Genomic DNA, 4460 nt, shown 5'->3' with positions numbered 1-4460 from the left:
TAGTATTGCTATATGCTGATTTTAAAATGGGAAGATGAGCTAGCAGGAAAAGAATACTATTATTTCAGATATTACCAACTAGGTTGGCCCAGATTAAGTGACTCCAAGAGTTCCACGGAGGTCATAATGGAAACACTGGGGAACAGTGCCAAATGCCAGGCCCCTGTAAGATTTAATATCAGCTGAAAAAAATAAGCCAATTTCAAGGTGAATTTATTTAGTATTTGGTCATTTGGATTCATAGTCCAGAGACAGTGACAATGAGAAATAGAAACAAAGACATCCTGAGGCAGAAATGATACATTCACTGATCCATTCATTAAACAAACATTTATCGAGTGACTCCCTGTCCACTATTGTGTTAAGTGCTAGGAAATGAGATGTAAGAGGCAAAGACACCCAGTTTCAGAAACAGAGAAAGTGCATGTGAGGCAGAGATGCAGAGCAAGACTCACACAAAGAGTTTCGTCTGAGTTTGTTTGTGTGATAACCAGCAGATAAAATCTAAAATATATTTCAAATAATTGTCCTGAGACACATAATTAAGGTGCTTTAAAAAAATTTTTTTTAGCATAAAGAACTTTGAGGAGGGAGAAGGGCTCTTAAAGGAGACAAACAGAATTGACACATTCCTACTCTCCCTGTGGCACATTGTTCCACATATTGCCAGTTAGCTACTACTCACAAGCTGGTGAAATCTCACACTACTGTTTTGCATCATTCTTTGACTCTTGATTTTTTTTCCTAGCAAATTTATGAGGATTTTTTCCCCATTATAAAAAGCGATACAAGGTTATGGTTGGGGTGGTGGGGGAGATAAATAAATAAATAAATAAATAAATAAATAGTTTAAGTTGTAAGGGAAAAAGAAGTCTACCCTCAGTCTCATTGTCTCAAAGACAGCAATTCTTTACATTTAGCGTATTTTCCCTTATCTTCTTTCCGTGAGTTATTTTTTTAAATGTATTTGAAATCATGCTACTTATGCAATCCTCCATTCCAACTGTCCTCACTGTGTGGTAGTCATGTGCTTCAAAGAGGACTGATACTACCACTCAATTCCAAGGGTTGTCCCTGATTGGTATAATTCAGTAACAGTATCCTAGGCTCCTTACCACACTAATTGGTTCAAAATCAGCACAAGATCCCAGATAGGCCAGCTGATTGTGAATGAGAAAGTATACTCCATGGTAATGAGCTTGCTACCATGAAGGAGGCCAGCTTGAAAATAAAGTCAATCAAAGAAGGCAGAGCTGGGGCTTCCCTGGTGGCACAGTGATTGAGAGTCCGCCTGCCGATGCAGGGGACACGGGTTCGTGCTCCGGTCCGGGAAGATCCTACATGCCGCGGAGTGGCTGGGCCCGTGAGCCATGGCCACTGAGCCTGCGCGTCCGGAGCCTGTGCTCCGCAATGGGACAGGCCACGACAGTGAGACGCCCGTGTACCGAAAAAAAAAAAAAAAAAAGGCAGAGCTATCAGCTTGGTGCTTTGTGACCACATAGAGGGGTGGGATAGGGAGGGTGGGAGGGAGACACAAGAGGGAAGGGATATGGGGATACATGTATATGTATAGTTGATTCACTTTGTTATACAGCAGAAACTAACACAACAATGTAAAGCAATTATACTTCAATAAAGATGTTTAAAATTTTTTTTAAAAGGCAGAGCTTCATTATGTAATACACCTGAAACTAACGTACATAAGTCAACTATATTTCAACTAAAAAAAAAACAGAGGGTAGAGCTGAGAGAATTACAGAAAAATACAACCTAGTCCAGAAAAGTATTGAGTCTATCCTCTTTCTATACTGTTCAATTTTATGACTCAATGCATTGCCTTTATTGTTTAAACCTGTTAAAGTTGAGTTATGTAATACTTGCAAACAAGCATGCTAAATGGATATACTACCCAAATGGGATAATGCAATGAAGCAATTTTAGCACTAGACTTTAAAAAATAAATGAAGCCTGTTTTGGCGGGGGTGCATAGAATACAAAGAATAAAGTTTGGTATTAATTCCCATTCTCTCTGAACTCCTACTCTTGGGCCAAAAGCAGGATACTCTTAATATCTAAGTGTTTTCCAAAGGGTATGAATGTCATTGATTATGGATGAGATCCTGAGGGCTTTTCTTGGACTATGGCTTGACTCCTACTGGGCTTCTCTCTTTAGATACTTATTTAAAAGAGGTAAGTCAAGGAAACAAGTTGGGTTCCCATGCTTCATCCAAAAGTAACAGGTATGAATTTTAGGGCATATGCAAGTATGGAGGAAATAACTTACTTATTTTCTCATAATCAGCTTAAATCTAAATCTGAGACCTCATGCTTCTACACTGGCAGAAAATTTAATCTCAGTCATTATTGGTGTTCCCAAGAAGAATGCCACCAGAGGTATGTATAGGTCCCATGGTGGGTCTTACTCGCCACCAAAGCATCATGGAATCTCTGCAGCTATTAGCTCAGTAGTCCAGACTGGTTACATCAGAGATGACCATTGCCCCAGTTTGCAGGTTCTCATCAGGACCAGTGGCTTGATCACGAGTATCTTCGGCAAGGTTGTAACTCCTTATTCTCAGGGTCCAGCACTCTCCCCATAATGCAGTTGAAGAACATGTTGCAGGTCCCCTAAAATCACAGAACTATAGACCTTCATCCTCTTCCTGTACTTCTGAAATCTTTTCTTCCTTGGTTTCCTCTAAGGCATGTCTCTGCCTCCTGTCTCCCCAAACAACTCTCTCTCTGTCTCTCTCTCCCTCCCTCCCTGGATACTTTCATACTCTTTTCAGTCAGATTGAATTTTTACAAAACACGAGACCAGCTCTTGACTTCCAACAGCTTCTGCTTTTGGTCCTACTAAAATCCCTGAGATAATGATGCAAGGGAGGAAAAGTGTACAACAAATAACACAAATTAATATCTCAAAAATTAGATAACTGCCCCATGAACAAGCAGTTTGCACACCCGATGGAAGTCCTCACCCAGAACCAGGATTCAGTTTCTTTTATAGTGTTTTTTTTTTTTCCTCAGTCCTGTTAACAGAAGCAGGGGTATGCACTCACTGCTCCAGTTCTCTTAAAGTTGCTACACAAAAGGTAAGGCTTAGCTCATGGATATTTTTTACTCATAAGAGTCATTCATTAGAAACAGGAGCCTAGGGCTTCCCTGGTGGCGCAGTGGTTGAGAGTCCACCTGCCGATGCAAGGGACATGGGTTCGTGCCCCGGCCCGGGAAGATCCCACATGCCGCGGAGCGGCTGGGCCCGTGGGCCATGGCTGCTGAGCCTGCGCGTCCCGAGCCTGTGCTCTGCAATGGGAGAGGCCACAACAGTGAGAGGCCCGTGTACCGCAAAAAAGAAAAAAAAGAAAAAGAAACAGGAGCCTGAACATCTTGTAGGCTCAACTGCTTTATCTTGCTGAGTGAGACAAATTTTATGAACCTAGAAAGTAAAACACATTTATTGTTAGGAATTGCTCATGAGTACATTTATTAAAAGACAGGATTTTGTGGACTTCCCTGGTGGCACAGTGGTTAAGAATCTGCCTGCCAGTGCAGGGGACAGGGGTCCCATTCCTGGTCTGGGAGGATCCCACAAGCCACGGATCAACTAAACCCGTGCGCCACAACTACTGACCCTGTGGTCTAGAGCCCGCAAGCCACAACTACTGAAGCCCACGCATCTAGAGCCCGTGCTCCGCAACGAGAAGCCACAACGAGGAGCCCGTGAGTAGCCCCTGCTCGCCGCAACTAGAGAAAGCCCATGTGCAGCAATGAAGACCCAACGCAGCCAAAAATAAATAAATAAATTTATTTTAAAAAAGAAAAAAAAAAGACAGGACTTTGTGCTCCACGTGACAGAAAACCAAGTCAACATAGGTTAAGTACAAAAGAAAACCTAACGGCTCACGTAATTTGAAAGTTCGAGTTGGACATCTGGGGCGTCCCTGGTGGCACAGTGGTTAAGAATCCGCCTGCCAATGCAAGGGACAAGGGTTCGAGCCCTGGTCCGGAAGATCCCACATGCCTCGGAGCAACTTAGCCCGTGCGCACAACTACTGAGCCTGCACTCTAGAGCCCCCCAAGCCACAACTACTGAAGCCCGTGCGCCCCAACAAAGAGAAGCCACCACAATGAGAAGCCTGATCGCTGCAACTAGAGAAATCCTGTGCGCAGCAACGAAGACCCAACACAGCCAAAAACACAGTAAATAAATAAATTTATTTTAAAAAATAAAAAAAGAAATGTGCACATCTGGCTGCCACCTATAATAGATAGGGCTTCAGGGCTAAACTCTTAGTCCCGAGTCAGGGATCTAAACAGCCCGCTCACCCACTCGCAAGCTTGCCTTTTCGTATTGACGGAAGAGTAGCCCAGCGCCTGGGTGGGGGTGGGGCGGATGCACTGCGCATGCTCGGCCGCAGAGCACGACGGGGAAGGGGTGTGGCCTGCGCGACCGTTTC

Source organism: Mesoplodon bidens, assembly GCF_964165515.1.
Source record: "Mesoplodon bidens genome assembly, chromosome: 2".
NCBI lineage: Eukaryota > Metazoa > Chordata > Mammalia > Artiodactyla > Ziphiidae > Mesoplodon > Mesoplodon bidens.
Note: the sequence above shows the minus strand (reverse complement) of the source record.